Raw genomic sequence first — 19,953 nt, 5'->3', positions numbered from 1 at the left:
TCACAGGTAAGTACACGACTTACAATTCCAGTCTTCGGGTTTAGGATCGACACTGGGCAAGGGTCACTTAAGTGTAGAGATTGCACCACCAATGCGACTGTGGCGGCCGGGTGTATAGGTCAAATTCGGTCACTGGGGGGCAATGTTAATCAATGGAGACTGGGGGCAATCAAAGAGGTGCTGGTTGAAGGTTGGTAATTTCGGAGTTGGGCGTCAATCTCTGGGGGTTTAGACCAGCACTGGGGTGGGAAGGGGGCACTATGCAGCACCAAACACACACCCTCAGTGGCAAAGAGGCAGCCGGGTGGGTGCAGCGTGCAGTTACGGCCGGCATGACTAGCGGTTGGTCACGTGGGGAGGGATTTGCGGGGGGGGTTTAACTTTAAATACATTTTAAAAATGTAACTTACCTTCGCAGTCCGGTCTGGTCCCAATGCCTCTCCTCTACACAGGAAGCAGGCAGCCTCCCTGCCCACCCCTAAGCCAATCACAGTGCTGTAAGGACAGCGTTGTGATTGGCTGGAACTCTGACCCCACAGGCGTCTATGGGGAGGTAATTTTCTCCATGTAGGCTGCATGCAGCCTACAAAGAGAAAAGGTCAGAGTGCGTATGACTGATTTGGTTGGCCCTGGGGCTGACCAATCAGTCAGCGCCCAAGACAGTGGGCAAGCCTCTCCTCCCCTGCCCTCGAGCAGGACCACCCACCCACCTACACCCAACCAAACCCTTCTGCTTTCTAGTAGTGTGAGAAGCAGAAACATAAAATGGTATTTACAATACCATTTTATGTTTCTGTTTCTCGCACTGCAAGAAAGCAGTGGGGTGACGCTCCTCCGCCCACATCGAGGAGCCGCCCCTGGCAGAGTGCCAACAGAGCATCAGGCACCCAGTGCAAGTCAATGGAGAACAACGGTTTCAAACAAAGGCTGCAGGCTCAGACCAGGAAGCCGGACGAAGTGAACCGGTGGGTCTGGAAGTAAGTGGGGATGTTGGAGAACCAAAGACACTGTCGGTTGAGCTCTACAACGCCTGGGGCCTGCTGCTGCAGGGGTCTCTTTGGGCGGGCATGGAACATTCTTACCAGGGCCCGTTGTGGTTGGTGGACCCTTCAAGCTGAAACTGCAGCCATTGTTGTGGAGTCTTAGAAAGGTCACTCTTGGATGGACTTGAGCTCAGGACCACTGGAGAAGCTTCTTGGGACCTGTGGGCCACTTTGACTTGGGCCAGCAGCGTCAGGTGCAGAGGTAGGTCTGGAAGTCTGGTTGTGCGTTTCAGCAGGGCACGGGAGTTCTTGTTGATTTCTATAGTGCCGTTGTTTTCTGGAGTTCTTGGTCTTTGTGGAATGCAGTAAAGTCCTCCCAGGGGCCTGCAGGACGAGTTGCTTTTTGGAGCAGGTTTGTTCAAAGTCTGCAGACACGCCGGTAGGGCTTGGGACAAGTCAGTTGCCATCTGGAATCTTCACTGCTAGCACGGCTCTTCATTCCTTCTTCTTCTTTAGTTCACCAGGAATCTCAGGATCAAGGTTCAGGGGTGCCTCTAAATACTCCTTTTAGGGGCGTTAGAGGTGCTGGAAGGTACTAGCCAATGGGCTACTTACCTAGGGTGACTACACCCTTTGTATGTCCTCTCCCTTTGGGGCGGTGGCATACCTCTAATCCTATTGGCTGAAATCCTTACAATTAATATGAAGGATATTCAAAGGAGGGGGTCACTGCAGCTCAGGACACCTTAGGGTGGTCCTGGCTGAGAGGAGACACCTTTCCTGCTTACTAATTTTCCTGCTGACCTTGCCGTCAAAAGTGGGGCTTGGTCAGGGAGGCGGGTATCTCCACTAGCTGGAGAGGGCCTGGTTAGTATAACAAAAGGCAGGAAGCCTTTGAGGTTCACCACCCTTGAATAATGTTCCTGCTTGGAGCTAGGTGTGAAGCACCTCCACCCAGGGCAGACATTGTTTCTGACCCACAAGAGCACAAGGCTCCCACCTCAGGAAGTCAGAAGCATGTCTGGAAGTGGCAATCTGGTGCAGACCAGTCAGCCACACACTAGTTGTTTGGTAGGTTTTCAGGGGGCATCTCTGAAGTGCCCTCGGAGTGGATTTATTAATGAATTCAACACTGGCATCAGTGTGATCTCATTAACCTGAGATGTTTGGTACCAAACATCTTGGGATTCGGTGAAGCCATCACAGAATGTGGAATTGATATTGACAAGCTCCCAGCCCATGTACTCAGTATGGCTTATCTATGCACTTAGAATGCCTAAGAATGGATTTAGACACTATATGGGCATATCTGCTCATGCAGTTATGCCCTCTCAAGTAGTATAATGCACCTTGACTTAGGGATGAAAGGCTTCTTGTAGGAGTGACTTACCTATGCCTCTTGCAATGCTGGCAGGCCTGGCACACATGGATGTGTGCGAGTCTTTACTTTTAGCTACACCAAAACACGCAGTCTGCAGTGGCAGTGTGCATGAGGGGTCTCTTAGGGTTTGTATGGTACAGTGGCACTACAGATTGAAGTATGTGCAGCAGCTCCCGTGGGAGTACCATGATACCTCGCAGGAGTGCTGCACTGGATCCCAGCATGCGCAAAATTAAAATCTTGTTTGATCTTTACCCCTAGAGGGGAGGGGGTCCCTATTGGTTCACCCCCCACAATTGCTAGTGGTCAGAATGTCCATACCTTGCGCCCTTGTATGCCACAACATTTTCTCTGGGTTGCATCCAGCAAATCAGATTGCTTGGTACTGCAAGACCAGTACTGGTTCCACATTACCAAAAGGGTCGACAGAAGTAACAAGCATTTGCAATGCAATAGGTCTCGTATTTGTGAGAGTTTGGGCTATTGGAATTGTAAATGACAATGCCTTTTAGTTATGTGTTTTGAAAACCTGCAAGCGGTGCATAAACATGTGGTTTGTACTTATAGTCGTTACTTACGAGAAGCAAGGCTGGCAGTGACTGTCTTTTACTGCCAGCCTTGCATCTCATAAGCATGGACTATAAATACAAAGTGCTATGTTTATGCACCGCCTGCAGGTTTTCAAAACACAAATAAAAGCCATTGTCATTTACAATGCCAATAGTTCTAACTCTCTCAAAGGCGAGACCTATTGCATTGCAAATGCTTGTTTTGCATGAGGCTGAGTGCAGGAGGAGCTGGACAGTCCTTGAGGAGGCGTTAAAAATGGGGGGGGGAATTTGTACAGTGATCGGCCCTGGCAAAACTAGCACTACATACCAGTTTCCTAAACGGGAAATAGACTGAAGTTCATAGCTATGACCACAATATATCCACTGCAAAACCACTACCAGCAGATTATGCGAGACTGTGACAATGGTCTACAATGCTCCTTAGAGGTGGTAAGAGTAGGTCACAGCACGCCTTCATAAATTACTGCAAGGAGGGATTAGAACGTTCAAGCATCTCAATGCCACTCTCAGTATGCCAATGTGGCAGCAGCAATGAGTACTCTGCCAATCACTCATGACATTCCAGGTGATACATCAACACCCCCAGCAAGCTGGTTTAAGTGAAGTGAAAACGTAATTGAATCAAATTACAAAATATTTGTTAGGAAGGTTTCCTCAAGCAAAATTAAACCCATCTAATACTTTTTTCTTGCACTATCACCACAAATAAAACGTCTTATAAAGATAATTTAATACAGTTTAAAACCCAGATTGGGACTAGAAAGCCATTACAGACCTAAGCCTGCAAGAAGTCTGCAAAGAACCAGAGTGCTCCATTTGAAGGGGCCAGGCCATCTGGTCAATGAGAACTCGTACGACAAGCCCAGCACAAACAATTTGAAAATTAGTGCGTAATGGAGAGTGTGGATCTATACAGTTGTACACCTCAAAAAACACTCAATTAAAAGTACTCCAAATATCACTGTAACTAAAACCTGCAGCAATACAAGCAAAGCCACTATTAGCTACGAACCACTCCTAGAGCGGGGTGGTTTTATTCTGCAGAGTCACTCGTGAGAAAGTGGCCACCTGCTTGAATCTGATGCATTCTGTGCGCAACCCAGCTTCAGAAAAATCTCACTACTTAGTGTGCCATATCCTATTTTAAGGGCAAATCCCCTCTGATCCCTCGCACTTAGATCACTTGACAGACATAGCAAGCTTTGAGACAGCAGGGGGGGTTGCGACAAACTGTTGCCGTCCGCCACTCACCTGAGGGGCCGAAGGACTGGGCCGCAGCTTGCAGGTCATCGGTACCCCACGGTCGGTCCCACCGGTCATGCTGAGAGACTGCAGGCCGAGGAACAGGTTGTTAGTGTCCGGTAGCACTCGAGGCGAATCCTGCACGGAGGTGGAGAAGAGAATCTTGCTGGCCGCCGCTGCCCCCTCGGAGTCCTGGAAGTCTGCTTGGGCGTAAAACAAGAAAGGCGAGAGTTAAGGGAGATGAGTTTAAGTCGCTTCAAAAGGCACTCTAATGGCGAAAAGCTGGTGTCGCCATCCCTGTGCCACCTCCAGACCCAGGAGGCACCAATGCCTTCGGCAGCCTAAACAAATAAAAAAAAGTGATTAGCGGCAAGGCAGGGGTTGCGTGCTCGTCCCTACTCGCTCCCGCAAGCACACAACCCAGTCCGGGTGGACGAGCCGGAAAGGAGACAGGGAGGGGACCAAAAAGCCTCACTGCAAATCAATAGCACACATTTAACATACAGTGTGACGCGTGCCAATGAAAAGCAGAGGCGGAGCTTCCACCCCTCTTCCAAAAGCAACCCGATGACAATAGAATTCGCAGAGCGAGGAGCGCATGCGCTGCAATGCTAGGCAAGACCTAAAAAGCTCCCTCTGCCAATCAGAGGGCCCTATTTTCTTTTTTTACCACACGACTTCTGCTGGAGTCCTGCAGCTCTAACCATCCAGATATACCTAACATTTTAAGCCCTTCATGACCATCCTGAGAACCTCTTGAAATGTGAATTTCTTGAAAAAGGCTGAATGGAGATCACACTTTCTGAGTAAAGTTCTATCTAACAGGAATAGGAGTTATTTATTTATTTTGCCCTATCTGTCTGTCAACATCCCCCCTGAAGCACTCCGCCCCACCGCGCTTACCAGCACAGGCAGCTGTCCCACCAGTCTTGTGTCCCAGTCAATATTTTGCATGCAAATGCAGTGCAAACATACAAAAAGCACAGCAGATGCACAACAATAGGACTGGCAGGAGACGAGGCGTGGCTCACCTGGTACCCACCAGCCGCCGCGACAGTCCTTTGCATTCTTTTTACACTGCTTTATTTTCCATTGCAGTTTCCGCAAAAAGTGAAAATAAAGCAGTGTAAAAAGAATGCAAAGGACTGTCTCGGCGGCTGGTGGGTACCAGGTGAGCCACGCCTCGTCTCCTGCCAGTCACTGGGCCTTTCTTGCGCATCTCTGCGCGCGGATCCGTGCAGGAGGCTCGCCATGAAACAGGTGCAGAGAGGTTTCCACGATGCAAATCAAAGGTTCCCATTGAGAGAGCCTGCCGGGACTTACATGCAGATGCTGCCGAAGAGAAAGGGCCGTCAGAGGAAGGGCAGGTCGGTTTAACTCCATCAAAGAGAATCTATCCTTTGAACCTTGCGTCTTCTAAGGGTCCAGGGATTGAAAGCCCAGAGTGAAAGCAGGCTCTGATTACTGTGACTGTGGTGATTCTAGAATTTAGCCCCAAGCAAGCGCCAAAGCCCGTCTGAAATCAGAAGTGTCTGTTTATGTGTTTTTAAACCATAATAAGTTTGGCTCCTGCAAGTGTGTATGTGTCAAAATTAACAGAACAGGATGCAAAGGCCCTCCCCCCAGCCATAAAAGAATTGCAGTGGTTCCTCGTGCCCTCCTGTTACAACAAAATACCGGTCCACAGACGACGCAATGACAGACACGGACGTTTAAGAATGTTGCCTTCACAAGAAAAGTGAGTTTTATGCATACATTCAAAGAAACTATATTTAGTAGCCAGTTGTTTTATTTTCTCCCTACTGTTATCCATAGCAGGTTGGATAACCCTTATCAAAATGATATTATGTCAGGCACACTACACGAGATATTGGTATCACCCAGATAGACAGCTCTCATAACTTAAACATGGAAAGGACCAGACAGGCAGAAACCTGCTCAGATCTCTCCTACCACGGGGTCGGCTCAGGCCTGGGGTGATGTGGTCACAGTTGTGTCCACTTGCCTAGAATGGAGAACGATGAGTGCCCACTCTGGGCTCCCCTGTCTATATGCTTCAATATGGCCAGGGACTGCCGGAGGACCCCCACCCTTCTGTTAACCAACATTATTAACAGGACGTAAGAGGGATTTCTTTGGAATGAGGGGGATCTTTCGACCCCCCCGGCCGTATTTATTAAAATATACAAAATAAATCAAAAATTGAAATAAACGATATTTACACAATTAGGCAGAAAATGTTACAATTGATATATACAGGTATTCAGAGGGCTAACCTTAACATATTTCTAGTACAAGGTATTTTCTATCCGAAACTAACACATCAATCATATTATACAATATTTATTTTTCTGCGTACCTATTTGGGCCTACGGCAAGGGCAATAACTGGTGCCAGATCCTTATCACTAAACCACGCCCTCCTGAAGGAGTGCGCATGCGCAGAGGGCCCGTTTACAGTGGAGTTACACGTCCCTCCCGGTTACCCCCGTACGACCTATTAACCACGCCCTACTGTTGGAGTGCGCATGCGCAGAGGGCCCGTTTACCGTGGGGGCACACCCCCTCCCCGGTTACCCCCATACACCCTATTACCCATGCCCTTCCATCAAAGTGCGCATGCGCAGAGGGCCCGCTCACCGTGAGGGTACTTTAGCCCCCCGGTTACCCCTGTACGCTCTATTAACTCCATTAAAGGGGGCCCTTGCATCTCTGCGCTGTTTACTGGTGTCATTGTGCACGTGCGGGGTGGCCAAGCAGCCTAGAGAAAGCGTGACTCTCCCCTCCCCCGCACCCATGTAGCCAACCGGTTGTAACTGCCCCTGGAGTTCTATGAGAGGCCACTTGTCCCTCCCTTTGGGTGACCCCATTCGAGAATGGTGCCGCCCACTAAGGACCTTAAATTAACTGCTCACCATTCATGACCTTACCGCCCGATCAAGGAATAGCAATAAATACGACAATTGATGACCTGAAAACTGGAGAAAGTTCTAAGGAACAAAACGTATTAGTCAGGCTAGCATCTCTCTTGTTCTGTCAAACTCGATTACGCCAATAGCCTCTACCACAAATCACCTTTAACAACTATTAAAATACTACAACAAATTCAGAACTCTTCTGTCAGACTACTCTAACATATAAAGCCGCAAGCCCACATCTTCCCTGCCTTGAAAACCCTACATCAGTCACTGGTTGCCAGAAGATTCACATTCAAGCTGCTTTGTTTCACCCACAAAGTGAAACATGGAACATGACCTCTCTTCCTCAGGAATAAAATCACTGAATACATTCAGCAAGGGAACCCTCACTCTAGAATGGCACCTCACCTCAAAATCGCAACGTACAAGAAATAAACCATGGGTGGCACATCATTCTCCGTTAAAGCAGCCAAACTATGGAACTCTTTACCCCCCAACAAAAGATCCATGGATAACCACCTTATCTTCAGAAACTTACTAAAGAATTGGCTCTTCCCCACATAACCAGCATGCACAAGCATAAATATACAGAATATCAATCAATCAATCAATCAAGGCATTTATAGAGCGCACTACTCACCCGGAGGGTCTCAAGGCGCTTGGGGGGGGGGTGCCGCTACTGCTCGAACAGCCAGGTCTTGAGCTTCTTCCTGAAGGAGAGGTGGTCTTGGGTCAGGCGAAGGTCGGGAGGGAGGGTGTTCCAGGTCTTGGCGGCCAGGTAGGAGAAGGACCTTCCTCCTGTTGTCGCTCTTCGGATGCGGGGGACGGCGGCGAGGGCGTGGTTGGTCGATCGGAGGTGGCGTTTGGGAGCGTAGAAGTTGAGGCGGTTGTTGAGGTAGCTCGGGCCATGGTCGTGTAGGGCTTTGTGTGCGTGGGTGAGGAGACGGAAGGTGATTCTCTTGTTGACGGGGAGCCAGTGCAGGTCTCTCAGATGTCCGGAGATGTGGCTGCGTCGGGGGATGTCGAGGATGAGTCTGGCTGAGGCGTTCTGGATCCGCTGGAGTCTCTTCTGGAGCTTGGCGGTGATCCGGCGTAGAGGGCGTTGCCGTAGTCCAGTCGGCTGGTGACGAGGGCCTGGGTGACCGTCTTCCTGGTCTCGGTGGGGATCCACCGGAAGATCTTCCGTAGCATGCGCAGGATGTTGAAACAGGACGCGGAGACGGCGTTGACTTGTCTGGTCATGGAGAGGGAGGAGTCCAGGATGAAGCCCAGGTTGCGTGCGTGGTCTGTCGGTTTGGGTGCGGTGCCCAGGGCGGGGGGCCACCAGGAGTCGTCCCAGGCGGAGGGCGAGGAGCCTAGGATGAGGACTTCCGTCTTGTCTGAGTTCAGTTTCAGGCGGCTGGTCGTTATCCACTCGGCTACGTCTTTCATCCCTTCGTGGAGGTTGGTTCTGGCGGCGGCGGGGTCGTTGGTCAGGGAGAGGATCAGCTGGGTGTCGTCGGCGTAGGAGATGATGTTGAGGTTGTGTTGGCGTGCGATGGCCGCAAGAGGGCTCATGTAGACGTTGAAGAGGGTGGGGCTGAGCGAGGAGCCCTGAGGAACGCCGCAGATGACTTCCGTGGCTGCAGATCTGAACGGTGGCAGGCGTACTCTCTGTGTCCTTCCAGCGAGGAAGGAGATGATCCACTCCAGAGCCTTTTCCTGGATTCCGATGTTGCTGAGGCGCTGCACTAGGGTGCGGTGGCAAACAGTGTCGAACGCCGCGGAGAGGTCTAGGAGGATGAGGGCTGCTGTTTCGCCGTTGTCCATGCTGTGGTTGGCTCGGAAGCCAGACTGTGAGGGGTCGAGGGATCCATTCGTCTCGAGGAAGGCGGCCAGCTGCTTGTTGACGGTCTTCTCGATGACTTTGGCTGGAAACGGGAGGAGCGAGATGGGGCGGTAATTCTTGAGTTCGGTGGGGTCCGCTGTTGGTCTCTTTAGTAGAGCGCTGATTTCGGCGTGCTTCCAGCTCTCAGGGAAGGTGGCGGTGTCGAAGGAGGTGTTGATGATGTCCCGCAGGTGGGGTGCGATGACAGCGTCGGCCTTGTTGAAGACGTGGTGAGGGCAGGGGTCTGTCGGAGATCCGGAGTGGATAGAGTTCATCGTGCAGATGGTGTCTTCTGTGTTGATCTGGGTCCAGGCGCTGAGGGTGGTGGTGGGGGGCGTTGGTGCGGTCGTGGGGAGCGTTGTTTGTGGGCTGAAGCTGTTGTGTATGTCAGCGATCTTGTTGTGGAAGTAGGAGGCGAGGGAGTTGCAGAGGTCTTGCGACGGGGTGATGTTGTTGATTCCGGCGTTGGGGTTGGAGAGCTCTTTCACGATGTTGAAGAGTTCCTTGCAGTTGTGTGCGTTGTTGTCCAGCCGGTCCTTAAATGCTGATTTCTTGGTGGCGTGGATCAGTTGATGGTGCTTCCGGGTGGCGAGCTTGAGGGTGGTCATGTTGTCCGGTGTTGGCTCCCTTCTCCAGGCTTTCTCGAGGGCTCGGCAGTTCTTCTTGGAGCTCTTGAGTTCGTCGGTGAACCATGGGGCCTTCTTGCTGCCGGGTCTGCTAGGCGGGGTCCTCAGTGGGGCGAGGTCGTCTGCGCAGTTGCTGATCCACTTCGTGAGGTTGTCGGCGGCCTGGCTGGGGTTCGCTGAGCTGGCGGGAGGGTGTTGGCTCAAGGAAGTGGCGAGCTGGTTTGCTGTGATCTTGTTCCAGTTTCTTTGAGCAACCTGTTGCTGGTGGTGGTGGATCGTGGATCTTCTGAAGGTGAAGTGGACGCAGCTGTGGTCCATCCAGTGGAGTCCGGTGGCGTGGCTGAAGACGATGTCCTTGCTGGAAGAGAAGACAGCGTCGAGTGTGTGTCCGGCGAGGTGGGTGGGGGTGGTCACCAGCTGCTTGAGTCCGAGGATGGCGAGGTTGTCAAGCAGGGTGGTGGTGTTGCGGTCGTTGTTGTTCTCCAGGTGGAAGTTGATGTCCCCCAGGAGGATTAAGTCAGCGGAGGGGAGGGCGTGCAGGCTGATGAAGTCGGCGATGTCTTCGCTGAATTGTGTGCGTGGTCCCGGGGGTCGGTAGATGAGGGTGCCTCTGAGGGTGGTTTTGGGGTCCGTGTGGATCTGGAAGTGCAGGTGTTCGGCGGTTGGCAGGGTGTCGTCGGTGTTGGTCGCGATGTGGATGGTGTCTCTGTAGATGATGGCGATGCCTCCTCCAGTCTGGTTGCCGCGGTCTCTTCGGGTGATCTTGTAGCCCTCTGGGATGGCGATGGCGATGTCGGGCGCTGAGGAGTCGTTCATCCAGGTTTCCGTGAGGAAGGCGACGTCAGGAGCTGTGGTGTCGAGGAGGTTCCAGAGTTCGATGGCGTGTCTGTGGGCGGAGCGGGTGTTGAGTAGGATGCACTTGAGGTGGTTGCTGCTGGTGTATCCCTCTGCATATAAGGATTTATTTGGACTATTTATATGTTCCTACGTATGCGTATTGCTTTGTATAAACATGTATAATAATAATGTTTTAAAAATATAGATATTGGTTAGTTCTTCTTAACAAATGTATATATTACTTATAGTTACATTATTATGTGTTTTAACATGTATATGTGACTAGATAAATAAGTAAATATTTTATTATAACTATTTATCTACAATTGCTTCACCATTGAATTACAAAAATAGAAACAAATACATTAATTTAAATTACAACACATGAAAGTCTGCGTTTATTAAATGCAACTTTAATCCACATATATTACCTTCCTTATGCATATATATACCTTCCATGTACTTGTTTATCTTTATATTTATTACTTTGCTTTTAATTCAACATGCACTACCCTATTTCCCCTCCTATACCGCTCTCACTATATCCTCTACCTCAATGACTCATCTCAAAGCTCATTCTACTACTCGTTCCAATGCAGTACCCTATTTCTCACCCTATACCTCTATCAATATATCCTCTACCTCCACTCTCTCGTTCATCTCAAACCCCATACCACTACTATGATCCCCAAAATAACCCTTTCTAGACTATTCCCTCCTCTATCCCTCTATCATCTCATTCCTCTTATACTAGTCAGATCTCACAGAAAGCCTTTCTAAACCCTTCCCTCTGACTCGTCCCCTCCACCTCCCCTTTACTCATTACCAATCCCCTCCTACTGCTATTAACTCCCCAAAAAATTGAGAAAAAATCTACATTTTTCCCTCTTCTATCCCTCCACTATTCCTTTTCACTCCAAATAACAGACTAACTTGTCCACCACTCAAATTAATTTCATATTTTACTATACTAATTCACCACTAATCCTTTATGGGTTCCGGAGTAGCGTGTTACTCACCGAAAAAGCACTTTGACGCCTCCTCAGGGGTAGTAAGTGCTATATAAATGCAATACAATACATAACTGGGAGGTAGTGCTTAGCTTGCAGCACTAAATAAAAACAAGCATTGGCAAATCCAATAGGTCTAGTCTGTGAGAGCTACTGGTTTGGTTTTGGTAGTGTTTTGAACCCAGACTGTACTGCAGGACAGCTGCTGTGTAACATGGCTAAAATACAAATTTAAATAGCGCTATGATGTGGCCAGTACTAATTTGCATTTTTTTTGTTTAATTGCGTTAGTGGTGGCACACTATAGCACATTTTGCAGTTATTTTTAGGCAGATGAGGCAACACAGAGGGAAGGAGTGTGGATTGCCAAAGCGGGACACAGCTGAGGGAGAGGACAGTCAAGAGGGGCTGGAGAAAGCACAGGACAACAGGTATGGATGGGAGAGACTAGGAGCAAGCACACAGACAACTAGAAGTGATTGGGAGGAGCTGGGGCAAGCACACAGACAACAGAGGATGGGGCAGGAGGGAATAGAGTAAGCACTTGCACAACTGAGAGTGGGAAGAACCTGTGGGAATCAAACAGACAAGCACACGGTCAGCGGAGGGTGGGCCAGAGAACTGGGGGAAACACACTGACATTAAAGGGCTGGGCGGTGGGCTTGAGCAAACACACAGACAAGTGAGGATTGGGCTGGAGAGACTGAAGGAGGAGCACAGACTGAGGAGACACAAAAACACAGAAAAGGAAGCACAGCCATTGAATAAGATGCAAGTAAATGAGATTGACAATTAAGTTAACAAACAGTAACCAATGGACCGACCCAAAGTCTACTGTAAGTATTGATATTGTTCTCAATAGGTCTTTGACAACAGATAGCTAAAAGGAGTGTATAAGTGAGACATAAAAAGAGCAGGTCTCAAAATTACTGAAACACATCAGTTAAGTTTTTTTGTTTTAAAACAAATATATAGATGTCGAAAAGGACAGAAATTGGCACAGTAAAAAGGTTTCGGATATGAGAGCTATTGGTTTGTCACTGTCTTTCAGTCATGTTATGCAGCAGAACCATTGATGTAGAGGCACGGCTGAAAGCAAAATAAATAAATCATAAAATAAAGCTCTATAACTCGACTAGAAATGGCTGCATCATTGCGCTTTTTTTATTTCTGGCAGGAGTAAGGGTGTGTGTGGGGGGGGGGCAACAAGGATAACAGAGAATTTTGAGAAAGAAGTGTTATGACGTGGCAAGTGCCTTCAACTTCCTAGCCCTTTATAGGTCGAGCCTGGGCAGCGCATGCGCTGCTCTGCAAGGCATGCTGTAATCTAGACTGTGGCTTGAAGCAACTCCCATCTTTTCCATTTGTTCCTGTTTATGCCCTTCATAAATGCATGCTTTTGGTTGGTCAGCATGCTTTATTAATCCCGTCTTTTTGTGTTTCAAACCCTCCCAGGAGACTACCGCTGTTATGTGTGGTCTTACAGTTTTTTGAATATATGATCCGTTGTGCGCGCACGTTTTTTTCTTTTGTGCCTGTGCTTGTGTATCAGCACAGCTCCCGCTTCACAGACACTGTGCTTCATGTTTCGGTTGGCATTTGCATCACTGGTTTAATTATTGTTTTACTTTGGAAGTCGTACACTTTTTAACAACATGCTCACTTTAATTTTCACCATTTTATCTTGTTTCCTGCTTGTGGCGGCCTGCTCGCCTTGTGCGATCTGTACCTTAGCCCTGCCTCCACCACTCCTCCAAGATCGCTGTTTGTATTTTAAGTGATTTGTCCAAAACACAGGATGTTGAGCTGATGCTAAGACTCGAACTCCCAAGTCGGCAGCTTTGAGCGCACGCCCTCCACAGCATGTTTGATGCTGTTTCATAGCTGTTTTTAAAGGTTGCCAGATGGAGTCATTTATAAGCCCAAATGCTGTTCAAGTCACATTGCGCACCGTCTCTCCCCACCCCCTCATGGCAGCTGACCAGCATGAAGCAGGCAAATGAGTGTTACAAAGAAGCTTACCAACAGTAAGCTTTTGGTGGCTCTAAGTCCACTGTTGGAAAAACGAACAACTTGAAGAGACAGAGCATGCACGGTCTAGGCGAAACCTAAAATTCTGCAGTAATCGGGTGCACAAACTCCGATACTGCTGTTTATTCCTTAATCCAACCTGTGAAAATTGCAATGGGGCATTAATTTATCTCCATGGTAGGACCACAAGCTACAGTCTTGGAAATATCTTGAGTGAAAATGATCTGCCACTAAATCCGGCTAATTCTTAATGAGGGCTGCAGTAGTGTTAGCTATGTAGTATAAAGTATGTAGTTGACCAGTCTGAATATGTATTTTGACTATGTTTCTTTAGTGGAGATCCAATGCATGCAACACAGTTTTCCTTTATTAATAAGGCGTTATTATGGTTAGCTCACTTTTTATATGCTAAGTTGAATCCTGTAGGTGCGATATTGTGTAGATGCTGTATGATTGTACATTTATTTTTGTGAATTCGTTTTCACTAGTTTAATTGTACATTCTTTGGTATTAATAATAATAATAATGGTAATACCTTTTTAGGTTTAAATGCATTCTGTTGCTTCAAAAGTACATTTGTTGGGAATGAATCTAGACTTTTTTGACCATGTTTAGTTATTTTTTTCTCAAATGGTGAAGGCAGATTTTACAATTAATGTGAACTTTGTTTAAGGAGATCCTATGCGGATGTCATGTTTGGTGAAATTCCATGGAAATACACTTGAGAAAAGTGTGCTTAACATATGAAAAAGTTCTGTCAGGTCACTGCTCAAAGAACTATGAAATCTTTCATCAATTTACATTAAACATCATCTGTATAATCACATGTGAGTCCCATGAGGCTAGTTGAAATTTGGTGAACTTTAGTCAAACATTTTGAAAGTTCAGGAATTTTGGAAAGTGCAACTTGTACACAAGCGCAGCGGTGTTACTGTACTATTCTACTACTACAATATCTGTAGGCCCTATTCATAAAACGAAGCGTGGACAGTTACCCCTTGGCCTGAGTGCACTTTCCCATTTTTTCTTTTCACAAGCAACCCAAGTGGTATCGCATAGGCGCTCCCAACTCGGGGGTGCCGGGACATAGATGGGGTGGTTGCGCCTCTCCCGGGCCAGGGAGGTTACCCTGGCAGTAGGTGGGGTCACTCCAGCATCATCCTGGATCTGCTCTGTACTTCTGGGGAAAGGGTTGTGTACAGAGGCATAAGGGCCTGCCCCTTTAGAAGGGGCCCTCATGGAGGGCTGTGAGTCTCTTTATTCCCGCTCACCTCCGAGGAATCACCACACCCTGTGTTGGGAATGTCCACAAACATACATTTCTGTGAGTGTTCCCAAAGTTCTAAGGCAAATCATGCCTTGGAATGCCCACTTTCCATGCATTGGTTGGGGTTTACTACTGCAGATATTTCTGCACTCTTGGTGGAGAAATTTATTGTAATAAATGCATATCAGTCTGCCAAAAAGCCCTTTGTGAGATCCTGGAAAGTGGGGAAAATGGTGAACTTTGTTATAAACTTTAATTTGAAACTAAATGTACCTTTGCGATTGGGGTTCTATGCACCTATGTGAAGGCCTCTATATGTAAAGGATGTTATGGGCCATTATGTGTTATTATTACATATAAGCAGGGTCACTGGAATTGTTTCATTGTGCGTCCACTGCATTTTTCACAAAAGTTTGGGTTTGCTGCATTTGTCACATAATCCACCACCTTCTGCATAAAGTGCAATTTTGAACAAAAAAATACTTTTTCGTTTCTAGCTCAAACGTTCCAAAAATTACTAAAAACACAGCAACGCGTGTTGCTGCACAGTTGTAGCCCTGTGTAAGTGTTTATTGGTCACCTTTATTTTACTTATTGCTATATTTGAGTGTTTAACTGATATTAATGAGGTGCAACCTATTCCAAGACATTAACAAATGCAAAGATCGCAAAAAAGTGAAGTAATACTCTAAAAAAATGTGCTGCATTATGCCCCATACTTTGCCTTTCCTTGCTGCATAATTTAGTCAACCCTGCTGCATAATTTGGCCCTCCCCTGATGCATAATTCCAGTGGCCCTACATATAAGGCCTGTAAAGCTGCAACGCTTACACTGTGTAGCCTTGCAGATGTTGTATGAAAACCTCCAACTTTGTGAAGTATAAAACTGGCAAAATATATTTTTTAATGTTCCCTCTGGTGCACTGCAGTCACACCACTAGGCGAACCTCTGATACTGGTTGCAAGGAGCTGTTTAGCTCCCTTTCGCCGATGCTGATGGTTCAGGGGCAGATATTCTGACAGAGTACTGGGGGACGTGGGCTCTTTTGGCCTCCAAAGGACTTAAGTTTCATTACGCCTTTGCTTTCATGTCCTTTAGGGGACCAGGGGGCATATTATCAAGGAAAAACTATATTTATCGCAAAATGTACTTAGCGCATTTTTTTTTATCGCTGCCTATCGCTGGATATGTTAGCGGAGAAAACATGCTATTAGCAACGTTTTTCTCCATTGTGCTAAAATATCCAGCGGTAGCGGCGAAATGCATGAATAAAGCTGAGAATACAGCGATATTCACGCATTAGCGACAAAATGCTCTCAGCCATGTTATCCAACTCCCATTGGATAACATGGCTAAGAAGTGGTCTGGGCAGGTGTTAGTATTTGGAGATATTCGCACTTAGCGCAAATATTTCCATCGCTACGCCTGCTTTGCTAATAGGCGATGGCAACGTTAGCTACTGCTTTCAGTCGCTAACTGGTTGGGTATGCCCACTTTGCATGTCATTAGCGATAAACATCATTATGTATGCGTGTGGGGTTACAGCTCCTTGAGTCACGCAATCGCATTTCACAATTTGTTTTTTCAGAGTTTTATATTGCGCAAACTTGACCCAAAGATATCACGTATCAGAGCGCTTTACATGAGCACCAGTTGCTTTACACAAGGAGACATTCATTTTTGCTAGGCAAGGGGACATTAAATGATTTGCCCAGAATCACAAGGTGTTGTGTGTCGTTGCTGAGACTCGAACCTGGGGGTATATTATCAAGGACCAGTGTTAAAATTATCGCCGTTTTATCGGCAGGAGACTGCCGATAAAATGACGATAATGGGCTTGATAATACACCCTTGTTAATTCCCATTGAAGCCCATGTTAACACAAGAACATGGGCTTCTATGGGAATTAACAAGGGCGTATTATCAAGCCCATTATCGCCATTTTATCGGCAGTTTCCTGCCGATAAAACGGCGATAATTTTAACACCGGTCCTTGATAATATGCCCCTGGTTCCCCAGATTTGAGGGCGACCGCCCTTGCCATTAGGCCACACAATTGCGTTTCATATATTTGAATTTTAGTCACAGGGAGGCTGTGATTTGTCACACCATTTCCAGTCAAGTACCAAGGCAGTGATTTAGACCCGGTTCCCAAGTTGGCTTCTTAGCCGTCTCCTCCATTAATTTCACAACTCCTCTCACAACAGTGAACAGTTTTTTTTTTTCTAGCGCTTCTTACCACATATCTGATATTTATTTGGGTTATAAGTAAAAGATGTTTTGATGGCCCCTTTTTTTGTGCTTGCAGGGTCCAGTTGCCTCACTGTCCTGGACATCCCCGAGTGCCCCCACCCCCTGGCACCGGCTGCACAATTAACTGCTGCGCAGCACATGCAATGTTTATCAAATATCACGTCATGACTCCCAGGAGAATGGCCTCACTCTGCTTAATCACCACACTGCAGTGATGATGCATGCACTTTATTACCCCCTCAAGCCAAGCGTGGCACGCCTCCCCTGACAGGTCCTGCTACTGCTGCTACAAAGTGCCTTTCGAACCACAACAATGGGGTTTCTGAGGACATGGGGGGGGGGCGTGATCCAACTCTGCCACCCCCCTTTGTCCCCACCACACAGCTGCTGAATACGGCCCACTGCGGGTGGAAAGACAAATATGAGACATCACACGGTGCTTCATGCAATGGAAGACGGTGTTTAGTTTGTGAAAGAGAGTGCTGGTGACCGAAATACTGCTCAGAAAACAGGCGGCCGGTGCAGTTAAAATCTGTGAGCCGAATACCAAGGCTGGTAGTCTTCAATCCACTTCCAGACACTCACTGCCCTTGTGTTTCACTCCTTCAAGTTCCTCCCTTTGTGACAGGATTGCCGTCTTTATCTTTCCACGTGTTTCTGATCTGTGCCTTTCCGCCCTCTTACACTTGCTAACTATCCGCTGCGGAAAAATACGTGCTGGTCTCCAAAAATAAGTGCAGGTGGCCCCCATGGCAACCACCGGCTCAAATCAAGCACTGTGGGGCAGATTTACAAGAACTGACACATCTCTGCATTTGAGTAGAGATGAACTGAAGCATCTCTGCATTTGAGCCGAGATGCGTCTGTTCAATTGAGTTACGCAAAAAAAACCTTAGCCACCATTTACAATGCGGTGCACCGTGACGCAAGGATGGGCAGATGCATCACGCATCTGTTGGCGTACTGGTAATACATTGCTGGAGTCGTGTCTCAAGCATGACACAACTCCAGCAATGCTCAGGAATGCCTATTCCTAATGTGCTGTGTCACTCTTGCTTCAAGCAGGCGTAAGGTTTTGACACAGTGGCATCATAGAAGTGACTCAGTGGAATCTTGTAGATTTCACTCCTGCACTTTTACGAGATTTTCTTGTGTCGGAATTCCCACCCTACCTTCATTATACCTGTTGCAGGGATAATGTGACACAGGGCTTTACAACGTGACACATCTCCTTAGATGCGTCACTTTGTAAATGTGTCGCAACGTGGCGCATTGTTTACGCCGCCCATGCGTTACAAAAGAGTAAAAGTGTTGCAAGTGGCTTGTAAATCTGCCCCTGTATGTAGAAACATACACTACACTGTGCCATGCACAATATATGTAGATGCATACAAACACTGTGCCACACACAAAAATATATGTAGATACACACACCACACTGCGCCACACACAATATACGTAGGTACATACACCTCACTGTGCCACATACATTAATATATGTAGATACACACACCACACGGTGCCACACACAATATATGTAGGTACACAATATATGTAGGTACATACACCACACTGTGCCACACATAATAATATATGTAGATACACACACCACACGGTGCCACAGACAATATACATAGGTACATACACCCCACTGTGACACATACAATAATATACAAGTAATGCATTCACCACACAGTGTAACACACAACAACATATGTAGATACATTTCACTGCAAAGCACCTACTGTTGAGAGCAATGAATAAGCATACATATTTGTTTAAAAAACTTAAAGTTGCCGTTTTATATATGTATGCATAGAGGTATATTTGTTTGAACACATATCCATGCACGCACATTCTTAGTGGTTGTCTGTAGAGGGTGGGCCCCACCAGTGTTATCGGTGACACACTGTATACCCCTCCCCTAGATATCCCAGGTGCATCTTTTACCCAGTCAGACTCTCTGATTTCCCTGACACTTGCGCAGGCCGTCACTTAGCGGCAGCCAGAGATGGCTATGACTGTCCGCGTGCCACTCACAGCATCCCCGTGGAAATCTTTACAGCCCTTGTGTTGTAAGCTTTGAAGCATCCTTGTGAACTGTTGTTGTGTTCTAGAGGTCGGTAGCTTTCATCAGCAGGATTTTGAAGTCATTTGCATACACTTGATCAGGGACATTTGTTTTCACTTTCATGATTCACATTTCTGTAATGTCATCAGGATGAATAGTCATGCGATGTTCCTCCCACTACCACCAGTATTTTGGTGAAACTTCAGTGACACTGTTGGGGCTCAGTCACACAGATATTAGCATTTTGCCTATGGCTCCTCTGCCCTGTAACCCTTACTTGACTAGTTGTGGGCATTAGGCTGCACTAGTTCATGCCCTGCTTCCTTTCCGCCTAGTTCTGCTACTCCTTGGATGAACCAAGTGGCCATTCCACACCTGTGACTGCTGATTTTGATTGACAGCAGACAGTCAAATAAACTGCCTCATCTGTACTATTGTAATTCTGAATCTGGCCTAGCAGCATCCTTAGCTGTCTACCGGCCTAATGATTTCTAAAAACTGCAAAACTAAAAATACACAATCCAGCGTAGTATAAGCATTGGCAAAGCCAATAGGTCTAACCTTTGCAAGAGCTCTTGGCTTTGCCAATGAGTTTTAGCCATGTTGTACACCAGTGTGGCTGCTGCTCAGCATGGCTAAAATGGATTGGCGTAGAGGAGAGTAGCGGAGAGTGGAGAGTCTTTGATTGAAGTTCAGTGTCGTAGAGGGGAGTGGCGAGGCGATTCATAGATTGGAGTGTCGCAGAGTGGAGTGTGTTGTGTTGCAGACCGTCGTGAACTGGTGTAGAGTTAAGTGGTGTAGAGTAGAGTAGAGTGGAGGGGAGTAGAGTGGAGGGGCATAGAGTTGAGTAGAGTGGCCTAGATTGCCCTACAGAGGAGTGGCATAGAGCGCCGGC

At 47.4% G+C, this 19,953-nt stretch overlaps 1 long non-coding RNA gene across 1 annotated transcript in view; it reads right to left on the bottom strand.

Moving 5' to 3' along the window:
* The window catches only part of LOC144771950 (uncharacterized), a 95,402-nt gene that overhangs the window by 14,362 nt on the left and 61,087 nt on the right, over window positions 1-19,953 (bottom strand). Inside the window, exon 2 of the long non-coding RNA XR_013599561.1 lies at window positions 4,188-4,378. This is a non-coding gene — a long non-coding RNA (uncharacterized LOC144771950). The remainder of the gene's footprint in view (window positions 1-4,187; window positions 4,379-19,953) is intronic.

This window comes from Lissotriton helveticus, chromosome 1_1 (genome assembly GCF_964261635.1).
Source record: "Lissotriton helveticus chromosome 1_1, aLisHel1.1, whole genome shotgun sequence".
NCBI lineage: Eukaryota > Metazoa > Chordata > Amphibia > Caudata > Salamandridae > Lissotriton > Lissotriton helveticus.
Note: the sequence above shows the minus strand (reverse complement) of the source record. Positions and strands in the feature narration are given on the sequence as shown.